Here is a 22,567-nt window from a genome sequence, read left to right on the forward strand (position 1 = left end):
GGGGGATATCTGGCACTGGGGGGGCATGTTATACCTGGCACTGGGGGATATCTGGCACTGGGGGGGCATGTATACCTGGCACTGGGGGATATCTGGCACTGGGGGGGCATGTATACCTGGCACTGGGGGATATCTGGCACTGGGGGGGCATGTATACCTGGCACTGGGGGATATCTGGCACTGGGGGCATATCTAGCACAGGGGGGCATATATACCTGGCACTGGGGGATATCTGGCACAGGGGGGCATGTATACCTGGCACTGGAGGATATCTGGCACTGGGGGCATATCTGGCACTGTAGGGGCATTTCTGTATCTGGCACGGGGGGCAATGTATATCTGACACAGTGGGGGCATTTGTGTATCTAGCACTGTGGGGCAATGTGTGGCACTCTGGGGGCATTTCTGTATCTGGCACTGTGGGGCAATGTGTATCTGGCACTGTGGGGCAATGTGCATCTGGCACTGTGGGGCAATGTGCATCTGGCACTGTGGGGCAATGTGTATCTGGCACTGTGGGGCAATGTGTATCTGGCACTGTGGGGCAATGTGTATCTGGCACTGTGGGGCAATGTGTATCTGGCACTCTGGGGACATTTGTGTATCTGGCACTCTGGGGACATTTGTGTATCTGGCACTGTGGGGCAATGTGTATCTGGTACTGTGAGGCAATGTGTATCTGACACTCTGGGGACATTTGTGTATCTGGCACTCTGGGGACATTTGTGTATCTGGCACTGTGGGGCAATGTGTATCTGGCACTGTGGGGCAATGTGTATCTGGCACTGTGGGGTTATATGTATCTGGCACTGTGGGGCAATGTATATCTAGCACTGTGGTGCAACGTGTATCTGACACTATTGGGGTCATACGTGTATCTGCCCCTCCCCCATATGTGTATCACGCCCCCATTTTCATTGGCCACGCCCCATGTGGCATTTGACCACACCCATTTTTTTGCGCGCGCGCCTTCGGCGCGCGCACACAGTACCCGTAAGACATTTTTTCTACTTGCACCACTGGGCGGTGGGGAGCGTGTGTACCAGAGAGTGATAATGATGGGAGATGTTGGGCTGTAGCAGGCAGGTGGGGGGATATTGAGCAGTGGAGGGGGCATATACTCCATGCAGAGGGGCGGTGGGGAGTGTGTGTACCAGAGAGTGATAATGACGGGATATGTTGGGCTGTAGCAGGCAGGTTAGGGATAGTGTGCAGGGGAGGGGGCATATACTCCATGCAGAGGGGCGGTGGGGAGCGTGTGTACCAGAGAGTGATAATGATGGGAGATGTTGGGCTGTAGCAGGCAGGTGGGGGGATAGTGTGCAGGGGAGGGGGCATATACTCCATGCAGAGGGGCGGTGGGGAGTGTGTGTACCAGAGAGTGATAATGACGGGATATGTTGGGCTGTAGCAGGCAGGTTAGGGATAGTGTGCAGGGGAGGGGGCATATACTCCATGCAGAGGGGCGGTGGGGAGCTTGTGTTCCAGAGAGTGATAATGATGGGAGATGTTGGGCTGTAGCAGGCAGGTGGGGGGATAGTGTGCAGGGGAGGGGGCATATACTCCATGCAGAGGGGCGGTGGGGAGCGTGTGTACCAGAGAGTGATAATGATGGGAGATGTTGGGCTGTAGCAGGCAGGTGGGGGGATAGTGTGCAGGGGAGGGGGCATATACTCCATGCAGAGGGGCGGTGGGGAGTGTGTGTACCAGAGAGTGATAATGATGGGAGATGTTGGGCTGTAGCAGGCAGGTGGGGGATAGTGTGCAGGGGAGGGGGCATATACTCCATGCAGAGGGGCGGTGGGGAGTGTGTGTACCAGAGAGTGATAATGATGGGAGATGTTGGGCTGTAGCAGGCAGGTAAGGGAATAGTGTGCAGGGGAGGGGGCATATACTCCATGCAGAGGGGCGGTGGGGAGTGTGTGTACCAGAGAGTGATAATGATGGGAGATGTTGGGCTGTAGCAGGCAGGTGAGGGATAGTGTGCAGGGGAGGGGGCATATACTCCATGCAGAGGGGCGGTGGGGAGCGTGTGTACCAGAGAGTGATAATGATGGGAGATGTTGGGCTGTAGCAGGCAGGTGGGGGATAGTGTGCAGGGGAGGGGGCATATACTCCATGCAGAGGGGCGTTGGGGAGTGTGTGTACCAGAGAGTGATAATGATGGGAGATGTTTGGCTGTATCAGGCAGGTGAGGGATAGTGTGCAGTGGAGGGGGCGTATACTCCATGCAGAGGGGCGGTGGGGAGCGTGTGTACCAGAGAGTGATAATGATGGTAGATGTTGGGCTGTAGCAGGCAGGTGGGGGGATAGTGTGCAGAGGAGGGGGCATATACTCCATGCAGAGGGGCGGTGGGGAGTATGTGTACCAGAGAGTGATAATGATGGGAGATGTTGGGCTGTAGCAGGCAGGTGGGGGGATAGTGTGCAGGGGAGGGGGCATATACTCCATGCAGAGGGGCGGTGGGGAGCGTGTGTACCAGAGAGTGATAATGATGGGAGATGCGGGGCTGTAGCAGGCAGGTGGGGGGATAGTGTGCAGGGGAGGGGGCATATACTCCATGCAGAGGGGCGGTGGGGAGCGTGTGTACCAGAGAGTGATAATGATGGGAGATGTTGGGCTGTAGCAGGCAGGTGGGGGGATAGTGTGCAGAGGAGGGGGCATATACTCCATGCAGAAGGGCGGTGGGGAGCGTGTGTACCAGAGAGTGATAATGATGGGAGATGTTGGGCTGTAGCAGGCAGGTGGGGGGATAGTGTGCAGGGGAGGGGGTATATACTCCATGCAGAGGGGCGGTGGGGAGCGTGTGTACCAGAGAGTGATAATGATGGGAGATGTTGGGCTGTAGCAGGCAGGTGGGGGGATAGTGTGCAGAGGAGGGGGCATATACTCCATGCAGAGGGGAGGTGGGGAGTATGTGTACCAGAGAGTGATAATGATGGGAGATGTTGGGCTGTAGCAGGCAGGTGGGGGGATAGTGTGCAGGGGAGGGGGTATATACTCCATGCAGAGGGGCGGTGGGGAGCGTGTGTACCAGAGAGTGATAATGATGGGAGATGTTGGGCTGTAGCAGGCAGGTAAGGGAATAGTGTGCAGGGGAGGGGGCATATACTCCATGCAGAGGGGCGGTGGGGAGCGTGTGTACCAGAGAGTGATAATGATGGGAGATGTTGGGCTGTAGCAGGCAGGTGGGGGGATAGTGTGCAGGGGAGGGGGCATATACTCCATGCAGAGGGGCGGTGGGGAGTGTGTGTACCAGAGAGTGATAATGACGGGAGATGTTGGCCTGTAGCAGGCAGGTGAGGGATAGTGTGCAGGGGAGGGGGCATATACTCCATGCAGAGGGGCGGTGGGGAGCTTGTGTTCCAGAGAGTGATAATGATGGGAGATGTTGGGCTGTAGCAGGCAGGTGGGGGGATAGTGTGCAGGGGAGGGGGCATATACTCCATGCAGAGGGGCGGTGGGGAGCGTGTGTACCAGAGAGTGATAATGATGGGAGATGCTGGGCTGTAGCAGGCAGGTGGGGGATAGTGTGCAGGGGAGGGGGCATATACTCCATGCAGAGGGGCGGTGGGGAGCGTGTGTACCAGAGAGTGATAATGATGGGAGATGCGGGGCTGTAGCAGGCAGGTGGGGGGATATTGAGCAGTAGAGGGGGCATATACTCCATGCAGAGGGGCGGTGGGGAGCGTGTGTACCAGAGAGTGATAATGATGGGAGATGTTGGGCTGTAGCAGGCAGGTGGGGGGATATTGAGCAGTAGAGGGGGCATATACTCCATGCAGAGGGGCGGTGGGGAGTGTGTGTACCAGAGAGTGATAATGATGGGAGATGTTGGGCTGTAGCAGGCAGGTGGGGGATAGTGTGCAGGGGAGGGGGCATATACTCCATGCAGAGGGGCGGTGGGAGAGTGTGTACCAGAGAGTGATAATGATGTGAGATGTTGGGCTGTAGCAGGCAGGTGGAGGGATAGTGTGCAGGGGAGGGGGCATATACTCCATGCAGAGGGGCAGTGGGGAGTGTGTGTACCAGAGAGTGATAATGATGAGAGATGTTGGGCTGTAGCAGGCAGGTGAGGTATAGTGTGCAGTAGAGGGGGCATATACTCCATGCAGAGGGGCGGTGGGGAGTGTGTGTACCAGAGAGTGATAATGATGGGAGATGTTGGGCTGTAGCAGGCAGGTGGGGGGATAGTGTGCAGGGGAGGGGGCATATACTCCATGCAGAGGGGCGGTGGGGAGCGTGTGTACCAGAGAGTGATAATGATGGGAGATGTTGGGCTGTAGCAGGCAGGTGGGGGGATATTGAGCAGTGGAGGGGGCATATACTCCATGCAGAGGGGCGGTGGGGAGTGTGTGTACCAGAGAGTGATAATGATGGGAGATGTTTGGCTGTATCAGGCAGGTGAGGGATAGTGTGCAGGGGAGGGGGCGTATACTCCATGCAGAGGGGCGGTGGGGAGTATGTGTACCAGAGAGTGATAATGATGGGAGATGTTGGGCTGTAGCAGGCAGGTGGGGGGATAGTGTGCAGGGGAGGGGGCATATACTCCATGCAGAGGGGCGGTGGGGAGCGTGTGTACCAGAGAGTGATAATGATGGGAGATGTTGGGCTGTAGCAGGCAGGTGGGGGGATAGTGTGCAGGGGAGGGGGCATATACTCCATGCAGAGGGGCGGTGGGGAGTGTGTGTACCAGAGAGTGATAATGACGGGATATGTTGGGCTGTAGCAGGCAGGTTAGGGATAGTGTGCAGGGGAGGGGGCATATACTCCATGCAGAGGGGCGGTGGGGAGTGTGTGTACCAGAGAGTGATAATGACGGGATATGTTGGGCTGTAGCAGGCAGGTTAGGGATAGTGTGCAGGGGAGGGGGCATATACTCCATGCAGAGGGGCGGTGGGGAGCGTGTGTACCAGAGAGTGATAATGATGGGAGATGTTGGGCTGTAGCAGGCAGGTGGGGGGATAGTGTGCAGGGGAGGGGGCATATACTCCATGCAGAGGGGCGGTGGGGAGTGTGTGTACCAGAGAGTGATAATGACGGGATATGTTGGGCTGTAGCAGGCAGGTTAGGGATAGTGTGCAGGGGAGGGGGCATATACTCCATGCAGAGGGGCGGTGGGGAGCTTGTGTTCCAGAGAGTGATAATGATGGGAGATGTTGGGCTGTAGCAGGCAGGTGGGGGGATAGTGTGCAGGGGAGGGGGCATATACTCCATGCAGAGGGGCGGTGGGGAGCGTGTGTACCAGAGAGTGATAATGATGGGAGATGTTGGGCTGTAGCAGGCAGGTGGGGGGATAGTGTGCAGGGGAGGGGGCATATACTCCATGCAGAGGGGCGGTGGGGAGTGTGTGTACCAGAGAGTGATAATGATGGGAGATGTTGGGCTGTAGCAGGCAGGTGGGGGGATATTGAGCAGTGGAGGGGGTATATACTCCATGCAGAGGGGCGGTGGGGAGCGTGTGTACCAGAGAGTGATAATGATGGGAGATGTTGGGCTGTAGCAGGCAGGTGGGGGGATAGTGTGCAGTGGAGGGGGCATATACTCCATGCAGAGGGGCGGTGGGGAGCGTGTGTACCAGAGAGTGATAATGATGGGAGATGTTGGGCTGTAGCAGGCAGGTGGGGGGATAGTGTGCAGGGGAGGGGGTATATACTCCATGCAGAGGGGCGGTGGGGAGCGTGTGTACCAGAGAGTGATAATGATGGGAGATGTTGGGCTGTAGCAGGCAGGTGGGGGGATAGTGTGCAGGGGAGGGGGCATATACTCCATGCAGAGGGGCGGTGGGGAGTGTGTGTACCAGAGAGTGATAATGACGGGATATGTTGGGCTGTAGCAGGCAGGTTAGGGATAGTGTGCAGGGGAGGGGGCATATACTCCATGCAGAGGGGCGGTGGGGAGCTTGTGTTCCAGAGAGTGATAATGATGGGAGATGTTGGGCTGTAGCAGGCAGGTGGGGGGATAGTGTGCAGGGGAGGGGGCATATACTCCATGCAGAGGGGCGGTGGGGAGCGTGTGTACCAGAGAGTGATAATGATGGGAGATGTTGGGCTGTAGCAGGCAGGTGGGGGGATAGTGTGCAGGGGAGGGGGCATATACTCCATGCAGAGGGGCGGTGGGGAGTGTGTGTACCAGAGAGTGATAATGACGGGATATGTTGGGCTGTAGCAGGCAGGTTAGGGATAGTGTGCAGGGGAGGGGGCATATACTCCATGCAGAGGGGCGGTGGGGAGCTTGTGTTCCAGAGAGTGATAATGATGGGAGATGTTGGGCTGTAGCAGGCAGGTGGGGGGATAGTGTGCAGGGGAGGGGGCATATACTCCATGCAGAGGGGCGGTGGGGAGCGTGTGTACCAGAGAGTGATAATGATGGGAGATGTTGGGCTGTAGCAGGCAGGTGGGGGGATAGTGTGCAGGGGAGGGGGCATATACTCCATGCAGAGGGGCGGTGGGGAGTGTGTGTACCAGAGAGTGATAATGATGGGAGATGTTGGGCTGTAGCAGGCAGGTGGGGGATAGTGTGCAGGGGAGGGGGCATATACTCCATGCAGAGGGGTGGTGGGGAGTGTGTGTACCAGAGAGTGATAATGATGGGAGATGTTGGGCTGTAGCAGGCAGGTAAGGGAATAGTGTGCAGGGGAGGGGGCATATACTCCATGCAGAGGGGCGGTGGGGAGTGTGTGTACCAGAGAGTGATAATGATGGGAGATGTTGGGCTGTAGCAGGCAGGTGAGGGATAGTGTGCAGGGGAGGGGGCATATACTCCATGCAGAGGGGCGGTGGGGAGCGTGTGTACCAGAGAGTGATAATGATGGGAGATGTTGGGCTGTAGCAGGCAGGTGGGGGATAGTGTGCAGGGGAGGGGGCATATACTCCATGCAGAGGGGCGTTGGGGAGTGTGTGTACCAGAGAGTGATAATGATGGGAGATGTTTGGCTGTATCAGGCAGGTGAGGGATAGTGTGCAGTGGAGGGGGCGTATACTCCATGCAGAGGGGCGGTGGGGAGCGTGTGTACCAGAGAGTGATAATGATGGTAGATGTTGGGCTGTAGCAGGCAGGTGGGGGGATAGTGTGCAGAGGAGGGGGCATATACTCCATGCAGAGGGGCGGTGGGGAGTATGTGTACCAGAGAGTGATAATGATGGGAGATGTTGGGCTGTAGCAGGCAGGTGGGGGGATAGTGTGCAGGGGAGGGGGCATATACTCCATGCAGAGGGGCGGTGGGGAGCGTGTGTACCAGAGAGTGATAATGATGGGAGATGCGGGGCTGTAGCAGGCAGGTGGGGGGATAGTGTGCAGGGGAGGGGGCATATACTCCATGCAGAGGGGCGGTGGGGAGCGTGTGTACCAGAGAGTGATAATGATGGGAGATGTTGGGCTGTAGCAGGCAGGTGGGGGGATAGTGTGCAGAGGAGGGGGCATATACTCCATGCAGAAGGGCGGTGGGGAGCGTGTGTACCAGAGAGTGATAATGATGGGAGATGTTGGGCTGTAGCAGGCAGGTGGGGGGATAGTGTGCAGGGGAGGGGGTATATACTCCATGCAGAGGGGCGGTGGGGAGCGTGTGTACCAGAGAGTGATAATGATGGGAGATGTTGGGCTGTAGCAGGCAGGTGAGGGATAGTGTGCAGAGGAGGGGGCATATACTCCATACAGAGGGGCGGTGGGGAGCGTGTGTACCAGAGAGTGATAATGATGGGAGATGTTGGGCTGTAGCAGGCAGGTGGGGGGATAGTGTGCAGGGGAGGGGGTATATACTCCATGCAGAGGGGCGGTGGGGAGCGTGTGTACCAGAGAGTGATAATGATGGGAGATGTTGGGCTGTAGCAGGCAGGTGAGGGATAGTGTGCAGAGGAGGGGGCATATACTCCATGCAGAGGGGCGGTGGGGAGCGTGTGTACCAGAGAGTGATAATGATGGGAGATGTTGGGCTGTAGCAGGCAGGTGGGGGATATTGAGCAGTAGAGGGAGCATATACTCCATGCAGAGGGGCGGTGGGGAGCGTGTGTTCCAGAGAGTGATAATGATGGGAGATGTTGGGCTGTAGCAGGCAGGTGGGGGGATATTGAGCAGTAGAGGGGGCATATACTCCATGCAGAGGGGCGGTGGGGAGTGTGTGTACCAGAGAGTGATAATGATGGGAGATGTTGGGCTGTAGCAGGCAGGTGAGGGATAGTGTGCAGTGGAGGGGGCATATACTCCATGCAGAGGGGCGGTGGGAGAGTGTGTACCAGAGAGTGATAATGATGGGAGATGTTGGGCTGTAGCAGGCAGGTGGGGGAATAGTGTGCAGGGGAGGGGGCATATACTCCATGCAGAGGGGCGGTGGGGAGCGTGTGTACCAGAGAGTGATAATGATGGGAGATGTTGGGCTGTAGCAGGCAGGTGGGGGGATATTGAGCAGTGGAGGGGGCATATACTCCATGCAGAGGGGCGGTGGGTAGTGTGTGTACCGGAGAGTGATAATGATGGGAGATGTTGGGCTGTAGCAGGCAGGTGGGGGGATAGTGTGCAGGGGAGGGGGCATATACTCCATGCAGAGGGGCGGTGGGGAGTGTGTGTACCAGAGAGTGATAATGATGGGAGATGTTGGGCTGTAGCAGGCAGGTGGGAGGATAGTGTGCAGGGGAGGGGGCATATACTCCATGCAGAGGGGCGGTGGGGAGCGTGTGTTCCAGAGAGTAATAATGATGGGAGATGTTGGGCTGTAGCAGGCAGGTGGGGGGATAGTGTGCAGTGGAGGGGGCATATACTCCATGCAGAGGGGCGGTGGGGAGCGTGTGTACCAGAGAGTGATAATGATGGGAGATGTTGGGCAGTAGCAGGCAGGTGGGGGATATTGAGCAGTAGAGGGGGCATATACTCCATGCAGAGGGGCGGTGGGGAGCGTGTGTACCAGAGAGTGATAATGATGGGAGATGTTGGGCTGTATCAGGCAGGTGGGGGGATAGTGTGCAGGGGAGGGGGCATATACTCTATGCAGAGGGGCGGTGGGGAGCGTGTGTACCAGAGAGTGATAATGATGGGAGATGTTGGGCTGTATCAGGCAGGTGGGGCGATAGTGTGCAGGGGAGGGGGTATATACTCCATGCAGAGGGGCGGTAGGGAGTGTGTGTACCAGAGAGTGATAATGATGGGAGATGTTGGGCTGTAGCAGGCAGGTGAGGGATAGTGTGCAGGGGAGGGGGCATATACTCCATGCAGAGGGGCGATGGGGAGCGTGTGTACCAGAGAGTGATAATGATGGGAGATGTTGGGCTGTAGCAGGCAGGTGGGGGATAGTGTGCAGGGGAGGGGGCATATACTCCATGCAGAGGGGCGGTAGGGAGTGTGTGTACCAGAGAGTCATAATGATGAGAGATGTTGGGCTGTAGCAGGCAGGTGAGGGATAGTGTGACGGGAGGGGGCATATACTCCATGCAGAGGGGCGGTGGGGAGTGTGTGTACCAGAGAGTGATAATGATGGGAGATGTTGGGCTGTAGCAGGCAGGTGGGGGGATATTGAGCAGTAGAGGGGGCATATACTCCATGCAGAGGGGCGGTGGGGATCGTGTGTACCAGAGAGTGATAATGATGAGAGATGTTGGGCTGTAGCAGGCAGGTGAGGGATAGTGTGACGGGAGGGGGCATATACTCCATGCAGAGGGGCGGTGGGGATCGTGTGTACCAGAGAGTGATAATGATGGGAGATGTTGGGCTGTAGCAGGCAGGTGAGGGATAGTGTGCAGGGGAGGGGGCATATACTCCATGCAGAGGGGCGGTGGGGAGTGTGTGTACCAGAGAGTGATAATGATGGGAGATGCTTGGCTGTATCAGGCAGGTAGGGGATAGTGTGCAGGGGAGGGGGCATATACTCCATGCAGAGGGGCGGTGGGGAGTGTGTATACCAGAGAGTGATAATGATGGGAGATGTTGGGCTGTAGCAGGCAGGTGGGGGATAGTGTGCAGGGGAGGGGACATATACTCCATGCAGAGGGGCGGTGGGTAGTGTGTGTACCAGAGAGTGATAATGATGGGAGATGTTGGGCTGTAGCAGGCAGGTGAGGGGATAGTGTGCAGGGGAGGGGGCATATACTCCATGCAGAGGGGCGGTGGGGAGCGTGTGTACCTGAGAGTGATAATGATGGGAGATGTTGGGCTGTAGCAGGCAGGTGGGGGGATAGTGTGCAGGGGAGGGGGCATATACTCCATGCAGAGGGGCGGTGGGGAGTGTGTGTACCAGAGAGTGATAATGATGGGAGATGTTGGGCTGTATCAGGCAGGTGGGGGGATAGTGTGCAGGGGAGGGGGCATATACTCCATGCAGAGGGGCGGTGGGGAGCGTGTGTACCGGAGAGTGATAATGATGGGAGATGTTGGGCTGTAGCAGGCAGGTGGGGGGATAGTGTGCAGGGGAGGGGGCATATACTCCATGCAGAGGGGCGGTGGGGAGTGTGTGTACCAGAGAGTGATAATGATGGGAGATGTTGGGCTGTAGCAGGCAGGTGGGGGGATAGTGTGCAGGGGAGGGGGCATATACTCCATGCAGAGGGGCGGTGGGGAGTGTGTGTACCAGAGAGTGATAATGATGGGAGATGTTGGGCTGTAGCAGGCAGGTGGGGGGATAGTGTGCAGGGGAGGGGGCATATACTCCATGCAGAGGGGCGGTGGGGAGCTTGTGTTCCAGAGAGTGATAATGATGGGAGATGTTGGGCTGTAGCAGGCAGGTGGGGGGATAGTGTGCAGGGGAGGGGGCATATACTCCATGCAGAGGGGCGGTGGGGAGCGTGTGTACCAGAGAGTGATAATGATGGGAGATGTTGGGCTGTAGCAGGCAGGTGGGGGGATAGTGTGCAGGGGAGGGGGCATATACTCCATGCAGAGGGGCGGTGGGGAGTGTGTGTACCAGAGAGTGATAATGATGGGAGATGTTGGGCTGTAGCAGGCAGGTGGGGGATAGTGTGCAGGGGAGGGGGCATATACTCCATGCAGAGGGGCGGTGGGGAGTGTGTGTACCAGAGAGTGATAATGATGGGAGATGTTGGGCTGTAGCAGGCAGGTAAGGGAATAGTGTGCAGGGGAGGGGGCATATACTCCATGCAGAGGGGCGGTGGGGAGTGTGTGTACCAGAGAGTGATAATGATGGGAGATGTTGGGCTGTAGCAGGCAGGTGAGGGATAGTGTGCAGGGGAGGGGGCATATACTCCATGCAGAGGGGCGGTGGGGAGCGTGTGTACCAGAGAGTGATAATGATGGGAGATGTTGGGCTGTAGCAGGCAGGTGGGGGATAGTGTGCAGGGGAGGGGGCATATACTCCATGCAGAGGGGCGTTGGGGAGTGTGTGTACCAGAGAGTGATAATGATGGGAGATGTTTGGCTGTATCAGGCAGGTGAGGGATAGTGTGCAGTGGAGGGGGCGTATACTCCATGCAGAGGGGCGGTGGGGAGCGTGTGTACCAGAGAGTGATAATGATGGTAGATGTTGGGCTGTAGCAGGCAGGTGGGGGGATAGTGTGCAGAGGAGGGGGCATATACTCCATGCAGAGGGGCGGTGGGGAGTATGTGTACCAGAGAGTAATAATGATGGGAGATGTTGGGCTGTAGCAGGCAGGTGGGGGGATAGTGTGCAGGGGAGGGGGCATATACTCCATGCAGAGGGGCGGTGGGGAGCGTGTGTACCAGAGAGTGATAATGATGGGAGATGCGGGGCTGTAGCAGGCAGGTGGGGGGATAGTGTGCAGGGGAGGGGGCATATACTCCATGCAGAGGGGCGGTGGGGAGCGTGTGTACCAGAGAGTGATAATGATGGGAGATGTTGGGCTGTAGCAGGCAGGTGGGGGGATAGTGTGCAGAGGAGGGGGCATATACTCCATGCAGAAGGGCGGTGGGGAGCGTGTGTACCAGAGAGTGATAATGATGGGAGATGTTGGGCTGTAGCAGGCAGGTGGGGGGATAGTGTGCAGGGGAGGGGGTATATACTCCATGCAGAGGGGCGGTGGGGAGCGTGTGTACCAGAGAGTGATAATGATGGGAGATGTTGGGCTGTAGCAGGCAGGTGAGGGATAGTGTGCAGAGGAGGGGGCATATACTCCATACAGAGGGGCGGTGGGGAGCGTGTGTACCAGAGAGTGATAATGATGGGAGATGTTGGGCTGTAGCAGGCAGGTGGGGGGATAGTGTGCAGGGGAGGGGGTATATACTCCATGCAGAGGGGCGGTGGGGAGCGTGTGTACCAGAGAGTGATAATGATGGGAGATGTTGGGCTGTAGCAGGCAGGTGAGGGATAGTGTGCAGAGGAGGGGGCATATACTCCATGCAGAGGGGCGGTGGGGAGCGTGTGTACCAGAGAGTGATAATGATGGGAGATGTTGGGCTGTAGCAGGCAGGTGGGGGATATTGAGCAGTAGAGGGAGCATATACTCCATGCAGAGGGGCGGTGGGGAGCGTGTGTTCCAGAGAGTGATAATGATGGGAGATGTTGGGCTGTAGCAGGCAGGTGGGGGGATATTGAGCAGTAGAGGGGGCATATACTCCATGCAGAGGGGCGGTGGGGAGTGTGTGTACCAGAGAGTGATAATGATGGGAGATGTTGGGCTGTAGCAGGCAGGTGAGGGATAGTGTGCAGTGGAGGGGGCATATACTCCATGCAGAGGGGCGGTGGGAGAGTGTGTACCAGAGAGTGATAATGATGGGAGATGTTGGGCTGTAGCAGGCAGGTGGGGGAATAGTGTGCAGGGGAGGGGGCATATACTCCATGCAGAGGGGCGGTGGGGAGCGTGTGTACCAGAGAGTGATAATGATGGGAGATGTTGGGCTGTAGCAGGCAGGTGGGGGGATATTGAGCAGTGGAGGGGGCATATACTCCATGCAGAGGGGCGGTGGGTAGTGTGTGTACCGGAGAGTGATAATGATGGGAGATGTTGGGCTGTAGCAGGCAGGTGGGGGGATAGTGTGCAGGGGAGGGGGCATATACTCCATGCAGAGGGGCGGTGGGGAGTGTGTGTACCAGAGAGTGATAATGATGGGAGATGTTGGGCTGTAGCAGGCAGGTGGGAGGATAGTGTGCAGGGGAGGGGGCATATACTCCATGCAGAGGGGCGGTGGGGAGCGTGTGTTCCAGAGAGTAATAATGATGGGAGATGTTGGGCTGTAGCAGGCAGGTGGGGGGATAGTGTGCAGTGGAGGGGGCATATACTCCATGCAGAGGGGCGGTGGGGAGCGTGTGTACCAGAGAGTGATAATGATGGGAGATGTTGGGCAGTAGCAGGCAGGTGGGGGATATTGAGCAGTAGAGGGGGCATATACTCCATGCAGAGGGGCGGTGGGGAGCGTGTGTACCAGAGAGTGATAATGATGGGAGATGTTGGGCTGTATCAGGCAGGTGGGGGGATAGTGTGCAGGGGAGGGGGCATATACTCTATGCAGAGGGGCGGTGGGGAGCGTGTGTACCAGAGAGTGATAATGATGGGAGATGTTGGGCTGTATCAGGCAGGTGGGGCGATAGTGTGCAGGGGAGGGGGTATATACTCCATGCAGAGGGGCGGTAGGGAGTGTGTGTACCAGAGAGTGATAATGATGGGAGATGTTGGGCTGTAGCAGGCAGGTGAGGGATAGTGTGCAGGGGAGGGGGCATATACTCCATGCAGAGGGGCGATGGGGAGCGTGTGTACCAGAGAGTGATAATGATGGGAGATGTTGGGCTGTAGCAGGCAGGTGGGGGATAGTGTGCAGGGGAGGGGGCATATACTCCATGCAGAGGGGCGGTAGGGAGTGTGTGTACCAGAGAGTGATAATGATGAGAGATGTTGGGCTGTAGCAGGCAGGTGAGGGATAGTGTGACGGGAGGGGGCATATACTCCATGCAGAGGGGCGGTGGGGAGTGTGTGTACCAGAGAGTGATAATGATGGGAGATGTTGGGCTGTAGCAGGCAGGTGAGGGATAGTGTGCAGGGGAGGGGGCATATACTCCATGCAGAGGGGCGGTGGGGAGTGTGTATACCAGAGAGTGATAATGATGGGAGATGTTGGGCTGTAGCAGGCAGGTGGGGGATAGTGTGCAGGGGAGGGGACATATACTCCATGCAGAGGGGCGGTGGGTAGTGTGTGTACCAGAGAGTGATAATGATGGGAGATGTTGGGCTGTAGCAGGCAGGTGAGGGGATAGTGTGCAGGGGAGGGGGCATATACTCCATGCAGAGGGGCGGTGGGGAGCGTGTGTACCTGAGAGTGATAATGATGGGAGATGTTGGGCTGTAGCAGGCAGGTGGGGGGATAGTGTGCAGGGGAGGGGGCATATACTCCATGCAGAGGGGCGGTGGGGAGCGTGTGTACCTGAGAGTGATAATGATGGGAGATGTTGGGCTGTAGCAGGCAGGTGGGGGGATAGTGTGCAGGGGAGGGGGCATATACTCCATGCAGAGGGGCGGTGGGGAGTGTGTGTACCAGAGAGTGATAATGATGGGAGATGTTGGGCTGTATCAGGCAGGTGGGGGGATAGTGTGCAGGGGAGGGGGCATATACTCCATGCAGAGGGGCGGTGGGGAGCGTGTGTACCAGAGAGTGATAATGATGGGAGATGTTGGGCTGTAGCAGGCAGGTGGGGGGATAGTGTGCAGGGGAGGGGGCATATACTCCATGCAGAGGGGCGGTGGGTAGTGTGTGTACCGGAGAGTGATAATGATGGGAGATGTTGGGCTGTAGCAGGCAGGTGGGGGGATAGTGTGCAGGGGAGGGGGCATATACTCCATGCAGAGGGGCGGTGGGGAGTGTGTGTACCAGAGAGTGATAATGATGGGAGATGTTGGGCTGTAGCAGGCAGGTGGGGGGATAGTGTGCAGGGGAGGGGGCATATACTCCATGCAGAGGGGCGGTGGGGAGTGTGTGTACCAGAGAGTGATAATGATGGGAGATGTTGGGCTGTAGCAGGCAGGTGGGGGGATAGTGTGCAGGGGAGGGGGCATATACTCCATGCAGAGGGGCGGTGGGGAGCGTGTGTACCAGAGAGTGATAATGATGGGAGATGCGGGGCTGTAGCAGGCAGGTGGGGGGATAGTGTGCAGGGGAGGGGGCATATACTCCATGCAGAGGGGCGGTGGGGAGTGTGTGTACCAGAGAGTGATAATGATGGGAGATGTTGGGCTGTAGCAGGCAGGTGAGGGATAGTGTGCAGGGGAGGGGGCATATACTCCATGCAGAGGGGCGGTGGGGAGTGTGTGTACCAGAGAGTGATAATGATGGGAGATGTTGGGCTGTAGCAGGCAGGTGGGGGGATAGTGTGCAGGGGAGGGGGTATATACTCCATGCAGAGGGGCGGTGGGGAGCGTGTGTACCAGAGAGTGATAATGATGGGAGATGTTGGGCTGTAGCAGGCAGGTGGGGGGATATTGAGCAGTAGAGGGGGCATATACTCCATGCAGAGGGGCGGTGGGGAGCGTGTGTTCTAGAGAGTGATAATGATGGGAGATGTTGGGCTGTAGCAGGCAGGTGGGGGATATTGAGCAATAGAGGGGGCATATACTCCATGCAGAGGGGCGGTGGGGAGCGTGTGTTCCAGAGAGTGATAATGATGGGAGATGTTGGGCTGTAGCAGGCAGGTGGGGGGATATTGAGCAGTAGAGGGGGCATATACTCCATGCAGAGGGGCGGTGGGGAGCGTGTGTACCAGAGAGTGATAATGATGGGAGATGTTGGGCTGTACAGGCAGGTGGGGGATAGTGTGCAGGGGAGGGGGCATATACTCCATGCAGAGGGGCGGTGGGGAGTGTGTGTACCAGAGAGTGATAATGATGGGAGATGTTGGGCTGTAGCAGGCAGGTGGGGGGATAGTGTGCAGGGGAGGGGGCATATACTCCATGCAGAGGGGCGGTGGGGAGCGTGTGTACCAGAGAGTGATAATGATGGGAGATGTTGGGCTGTAGCAGGCAGGTGGGGGGATATTGAGCAGTGGAGGGGGCATATACTCCATGCAGAGGGGCGGTGGGGAGTGTGTGTACCAGAGAGTGATAATGATGGGAGATGTTGGGCTGTAGCAGGCAGATGGGGGGATAGTGTGCAGGGGAGGGGGCATATACTCCATGCAGAGGGGCGGTGGGGAGCGTGTGTTCCAGAGAGTAATAATGATGGGAGATGTTGGGCTGTAGCAGGCAGGTGGGGGGATAGTGTGCAGTGGAGGGGGCATATACTCCATGCAGAGGGGCGGTGGGGAGCGTGTGTACCAGAGAGTGATAATGATGGGAGATGTTGGGCTGTAGCAGGCAGGTGGGGGATATTGAGCAGTAGAGGGGGCATATACTCCATGCAGAGGGGCGGTGGGGAGCGTGTGTTCCAGAGAGTGATAATGATGGGAGATGTTGGGCTGTAGCAGGCAGGTGGGGGGATAGTGTGCAGTGGAGGGGGCATATACTCCATGCAGAGGGGCGGTGGGGAGCGTGTGTACCAGAGAGTGATAATGATGGGAGATGCTGGGCTGTAGCAGGCAGGTGGGGGATAGTGTGCAGGGGAGGGTGCATATACTCCATGCAGAGGGGCGGTGGGGAGTGTGTGTACCAGAGAGTGATAATGATGGGAGATGTTGGGCTGTAGCAGGCAGGTGGGGGATAGGGTGCAGGGGAGGGGGTATATACTCCATGCAGAGGGGCGGTGGGGAGCGTGTGTACCAGAGAGTGATAATGATAGGAGATGTTGGGCTGTAGCAGGCAGGTGGGGGATAGTGTGCAGGGGAGGGGGTATATACTCCATGCAGAGGGGCGGTGGGGAGCGTGTGTACCAGAGAGTGATAATGATGGGAGATGTTGGGCTGTAGCAGGCAGGTGGGGGATAGTGTGCAGGGGAGGGGGCATATACTCCATGCAGAGGGGCAGTGGGGAGTGTGTGTACCAGATTGTGATAATGATGGGAGATGTTGGGCTGTAGCAGGCAGGTGAGGGATAGTGTGCAGGGGAGGGGGCATATACTCCATGCAGAGGGGCGGTGGGGAGTGTGTGTACCAGAGAGTGATAATGATGGGAGATGTTGGGCTGTAGCAGGCAGGTGGGGGGATAGTGTGCAGGGGAGGGGGCATATACTCCATGCAGAGGGGCGGTGGGGAGCGTGTGTACCAGAGAGTGATAATGATGGGAGATGTTGGGCTGTAGCAGGCAGGTGAGGGATAGTGTGCAGGGAAGGGGACATATACTCCATGCAGAGGGGCGGTGGGGAGCGTGTGTACCAGAGAGTGATAATGATGGGAGATGTTGGGCTGTAGCAGGCAGGTGAGGGATAGTGTGCAATAGAGGGGGCATATACTCCATGCAGAGGGGCGGTGGGGAGTGTGTGTTCCAGAGAGTGATAATGATGGGAGATGTTGGGCTGTAGCAGGCAGGTGGGGGGATAGTGTGCAGTGGAGGGGGTATATACTCCATGCAGAGGGGTGGTGGGGAGTGTGTGTACCAGAGAGTGATAATGATGGGAGATGTTGGGCTGTAGCAGGCAGGTGGGGGGATATTGAGCAGTGGAGGGGGCATATACTCCATGCAGAGGGGCGGTGGGGAGTGTGTGTACCAGAGAGTGATAATGATGGGAGATGCTGGGCTGTAGCAGGCAGGTGGGGGATAGTGTGCAGGGGAGGGCGCATATACTCCATGCAGAGGGGCGGTGGGGAGTGTGTGTACCAGAGAGTGATAATGATGGGAGATGTTGGGATGTAGCAGGCAGGTGGGGGATAGTGTGATGGGAGGGGGCATATACTCCATGCAGAGGGGCGGTGGGGAGCGTGTGTACCAGAGAGTGATAATGATGGGAGATGTTGGGCTGTATCAGGCAGGTGGGGGGATAGTGTGCAGTGGAGGGGGCATATACTCCATGCAGAGGGGTGGTGGGGAGTGTGTGTACCAGAGAGTGATAATGATGGGAGATGTTGGGATGTAGCAGGCAGGTGGGGGATAGTGTGATGGGAGGGGGCATATACTCCATGCAGAGGGGCGGTGGGGAGCGTGTGTACCAGAGAGTGATCATGATGGGAGATGCTGGGCTGTAGCAGGCAGGTGGGGGATAGTGTGCAGGGGAGGGCGCATATACTCCATGCAGAGGGGCGGTGGGGAGTGTGTGTACCAGAGAGTGATAATGATGGGAGATGTTGGGATGTAGCAGGCAGGTGGGGGATAGTGTGATGGGAGGGGGCATATACTCCATGCAGAGGGGCGGTGGGGAGCGTGTGTACCAGAGAGTGATAATGATGGGAGATGTTGGGCTGTAGCAGGCAGGTGGGGGGATAGTGTGCAGGGGAGGGGGCATATACTCCATGCAGAGGGGCGGTGGGGAGCGTGTGTACCAGAGAGTGATAATGATGGGAGATGTTGGGCTGTATCAGGCAGGTGGGGGGATAGTGTGCAGTGGAGGGGGCATATACTCCATGCAGAGGGGTGGTGGGGAGTGTGTGTACCAGAGAGTGATAATGATGGGAGATGTTGGGCTGTAGCAGGCAGGTGGGGGGATATTGAGCAGTGGAGGGGGCATATACTCCATGCAGAGGGGCGGTGGGGAGTGTGTGTACCAGAGAGTGATAATGATGGGAGATGTTGGGCTGTAGCAGGCAGGTGGGGGATAGTGTGCAGGGGAGGGGGCATATACTCCATGCAGAGGGGCGGTGGGGAGCGTGTGTACCAGAGAGTGATAATGATGGTAGATGTTGGGCTGTAGCAGGCAGGTGGGGGGATAGTGTGCAGGGGAGAGGGCATATACTCCATGCAGAGGGGCGGTGGGGAGTGTGTGTACCAGAGAGTGATAATGATGGTAGATGTTGGGCTGTAGCAGGCAGGTGGGGGGATAGTGTGCAGGGGAGGGGGCATATACTCCATGCAGAGGGGCTGTGGGGAGCATGTGTACCAGAGAGTGATAATGATGGGAGATGTTGGGCTGTAGCAGGCAGGTGGGGGGATATTGAGCAGTAGAGGGTGCATATACTCCATGCAGAGGGGCGGTGGGGAGTGTGTGTACCAGAGAGTGATAATGATGGGAGATGTTTGGCTGTAGCAGGCAGGTGGGGGATAGTGTGCAGGGGAGGGGGCATATACTCCATGCAGAGGGGCGGTGGGGAGTGTGTGTACCAGAGAGTGATAATGATGGGAGATGTTGGGCTGTAGCAGGCAGGTGAGGGATAGTGTGCAGGGGAGGGGGCATATACTCCATGCAGAGGGGCGGTGGGGAGCGTGTACCAGAGAGTGATAATGATGGGAGATGTTGGGCTGTAGCAGGCAGGTGGGGGGATAGTGTGCAGGGGAGGGGGCATATACTCCATGCAGAGGGGCGGTGGGGAGCATGTGTACCAGAGAGTGATAATGATGGGAGATGTTGGGCTGTAGCAGGCAGGTGGGGGGATAGTGTGCAGGGGAGGGGGCATATACTCCATGCAGAGGGGCGGTGGGGAGCGTGTGTACCAGAGAGTGATAATGATGGGAGATGCTGGGCTGTAGCAGGCAGGTGGGGGATAGTGTGCAGGGGAGGGCGCATATACTCCATGCAGAGGGGCGGTGGGGAGTGTGTGTACCAGAGAGTGATAATGATGGGAGATGTTGGGCTGTAGCAGGCAGGTGAGGGATAGTGTGCAGGGGAGGGGGCATATACTCCATGCAGAGGGGCGGTGGGGAGTGTGTGTACCAGAGAGTGATAATGATGGGAGATGTTGGGCTGTAGCAGGCAGGTGGGGGGATAGTGTGCAGGGGAGGGGGCATATACTCCATGCAGAGGGGCGGTGGGGAGTGTGTGTACCAGAGAGTGATAATGATGGGAGATGTTGGGCTGTAGCAGGCAGGTGGGGGATAGTGTGCAGGGGAGGGGGCATATACTCCATGCAGAGGGGCGGTGGGGAGTGTGTGTACCAGAGAGTGATAATGATGGGAGATGTTGGGCTGTAGCAGGCAGGTGAGGGATAGTGTACAGGGGACGGGGCATATACTCCATGCAGAGGGGCGGTGGGGATCGGGTGTACCGGTGAGTGATAATGATGGGAGATGTTGGGCTGTAGCAGGCAGGTGAGGGGATAGTGTGCAGGGGAGGGGGCATATACTCCATGCAGAGGGGCGGTGGGGAGTGTGTGTACCAGAGAGTGATAATGATGGGAGATGTTGGGCTGTAGCAGGCAGGTGGGGGATAGTGTGCAGGGGAGGGGGCATATACTCCATGCAGAGGGGCGGTGGGGAGTGTGTGTACCAGAGAGTGATAATGATGGGAGATGTTGGGCTGTAGCAGGCAGGTGGGGGGATAGTGTGCAGGGTAGGGGGCATATACTCCATGCAGAGGGGCGGTGGGGAGTGTGTGTACCAGAGAGTGATAATGATGGGAGATGTTGGGCTGTAGCAGGCAGGTGAGGGATAGTGTGCAGGGAAGGGGGCATATACTCCATGCAGAGGGGCGGTGGGGAGTGTGTGTACCAGAGAGTGATAATGATGGGAGATGTTGGGCTGTAGCAGGCAGGTGGGGGGATAGTGTGCAGGGGAAGGGGGCATATACTCCATGCAGAGGGGCGGTGGGGAGCGTGTGTACCAGAGAGTGATAATGATGGGAGATGTTGGGCTGTAGCAGGCAGGTGGGGGCATAGTGTGCAGTGGAGGGGGCATATACTCCATGCAGAGGGGCGGTGGGGAGTGTGTGTACCAGAGAGTGATAATGATGGGAGATGTTGGGCTGTAGCAGGCAGGTGGGGGATATTGTGCAGGGGAGGGGGCATATACTCCATGCAGAGGGGCGGTGGGGAGTGTGTGTTCCAGAGAGTGATAATGATGGAGATGTTGGGCTGTAGCAGGCAGGTGGGGGATATTGTGCAGGGGAGGGGGCATATACTCCATGCAGAGGGGCGGTGGGGAGTGTGTGTACCAGAGAGTGATAATGATGGGAGATGTTGGGCTGTAGCAGGCAGGTGGGGGGATAGTGTGCAGGGGAGGGGGCATATACTCCATGCAGAGGGGCGGTGGGGAGTGTGTGTACCAGAGAGTGATAATGATGGGAGATGTTGGGCTGTAGCAGGCAGGTGGGGGGATATTGAGCAGTAGAGGGGGCATATACTCCATGCAGAGGGGCGGTGGGGAGTGTGTGTACCAGAGAGTGATAATGATGGGAGATGTTGGGCTGTAGCAGGCAGGTGGGGGGATATTGAGCAGTGGAGGGGGCATATACTCCATGCAGAGGGGTGGTGGGGAGTGTGTGTACCAGAGAGTGATAATGATGGGAGATGTTGGGCTGTAGCAGGCAGGTGGGGGATAGTGTGCAGTGGAGGGGGCATATACTCCATGCAGAGGGGCGGTGGGGAGTGTGTGTACCAGAGAGTGATAATGATGGGAGATGTTGGGCTGTAGCAGGCAGGTGGGGGGATATTGAGCAGTGGAGGGGGCATATACTCCATGCAGAGGGGCGGTGGGGAGTGTGTGTACCAGAGAGTGATAATGATGGGAGATGTTGGGCTGTAGCAGGCAGGTGAGGGGATAGTGTACAGAGGAGGGGGTATATACTCCATGCAGAGGGGCGGTGGGGAGTGTGTGTACCAGAGAGTGATAATGATGGGAGATGTTGGGCTGTAGCAGGCAGGTGGGGGGATATTGAGCAGTAGAGGGGGCATATACTCCATGCAGAGGGGCGGTGGGGAGTGTGTGTACCAGAGAGTGATAATGATGGGAGATGTTGGGCTGTAGCAGGCAGGTGAGGGGATAGTGTACAGAGGAGGGGGCATATACTCCATGCAGAGGGGCGGTGGGGAGTGTGTGTACCAGAGAGTGATAATGATGGGAGATGTTGGGCTGTAGCAGGCAGGTGGGGGATAGTGTGCAGGGGAGGGGGCATATACTCCATGCAGAGGGGCGGTGGGGAGTGTGTGTACCAGAGAGTGATAATGATGGGAGATGTTGGGCTGTATCAGGCAGGTGGGGGATATTGAGCAGTGGAGGGGGCATATACTCCATGCAGAGGGGCGGTGGGGAGTGTGTGTACCAGAGAGTGATAATGATGGGAGATGTTGGGCTGTAGCAGGCAGGTGGGGGGATATTGAGCAGTAGAGGGGGAATAGCAGCTGTAGGATTGGCCCTTTCTGTGCTCCAGTTACAGTGACATTTCCCGCCTCTCGGTTTAGTTACTGTAACTCTCTTTTATAGTATAAGTGTTTTATAGTCATTTTATGTTTCTTTCCGAATGAATCAGCGCTGATTTATGATGTAGGAAATGATCCGTCTCAGGAAACAGACTGAACATAAAACGCTGTTTTCTTAAGGAAAAAATGACTTTAGGATTGGGAGAGGCCGGCTGTAGCCGAGAGTCTCTGTTCGCCAAACGTATAGTTATAAGTGTCGCGTTCCTCTACGTCTGAGGCGCACCCGGGGGTGCTGGCCGGGCCTGATCCTGAGGCAGACGCATCTCCGGACGTTTTTGCGTTCGGCCACGGCAGCGAGTATCCGCCCAACCATGACTAATATCCACCCGTCTTTAGCGGGAAGGCCGCGTCGCCCACTGTTTGTCCACTTGCAGCCGTCAACATCAGACCTGCCTGAATCAGACCCGCCCATAAAACAGCCACGCCTGGCGTAGACTAATGGTACGGCGCAGCCAGCCATTGCTTTCCACAGTGCA

At 57.3% G+C, this 22,567-nt stretch overlaps 1 protein-coding gene across 1 annotated transcript in view; it reads left to right on the plus strand.

Moving 5' to 3' along the window:
* Positions 1-22,567, plus strand: part of RAP1GAP (RAP1 GTPase activating protein) — a 100,799-nt gene that overhangs the window by 60,137 nt on the left and 18,095 nt on the right.

Source organism: Pseudophryne corroboree, chromosome 10 (assembly GCF_028390025.1).
Source record: "Pseudophryne corroboree isolate aPseCor3 chromosome 10, aPseCor3.hap2, whole genome shotgun sequence".
In the NCBI taxonomy this organism is placed as follows: Eukaryota; Metazoa; Chordata; class Amphibia; order Anura; family Myobatrachidae; genus Pseudophryne; species Pseudophryne corroboree.